We start from the raw sequence: 540 nt of genomic DNA on the forward strand, positions 1-540 counted from the left end.
GCTGCAGCCACCTGCTTGGGGGGGTGCGGGGCGCTGGGGCCGGGCTGCCAGAGCCGCGAGCTCCACGTTGCCCCAGAGTCACCCCAAAAGACACTTCCCGAGGGTGGGGTGTCCGTGCAGGGCTGGCCAGAGTGCAGACTGCTCCGTGGGCTGGGCTGGGGGTTTGGGCAGGCGCCCGCTGCAGCAAGGGACCTCTGAGCCCGCCAGGGCCAGCCTGTTCCGCATGCACAAAACTGGGAGCAAAGAGCAAAATCCCTTAATCTGAGAGGACAACTGGAGACTCTCCTCGCGTGCCAGGGAAGTGTCCTAGCATCAGGCACCAGATGTTGCTGATTTTCCAACTTCACTTCTAATGAAGCGCAGTCATCTCCCCCCTGCAGCTGCAGGGTCACCACAAACCCTTTACGTAAGGCCCCGGGTCCCCTGAGCCCCTCCCTGTCCCTGTTTCACCAGCCCCGAGTCCCTGCAGGGTCAGAGCTGGGCCGGCACAGGGCAGGTGCTGGGAGCCCCTCGGGGGGGCAGCCCGGGCACTGCCGGGCC

This window comes from Athene cunicularia (genome assembly GCF_003259725.1).
Source record: "Athene cunicularia isolate RWA chromosome 26 unlocalized genomic scaffold, athCun1 chr26_part1, whole genome shotgun sequence".
NCBI lineage: Eukaryota > Metazoa > Chordata > Aves > Strigiformes > Strigidae > Athene > Athene cunicularia.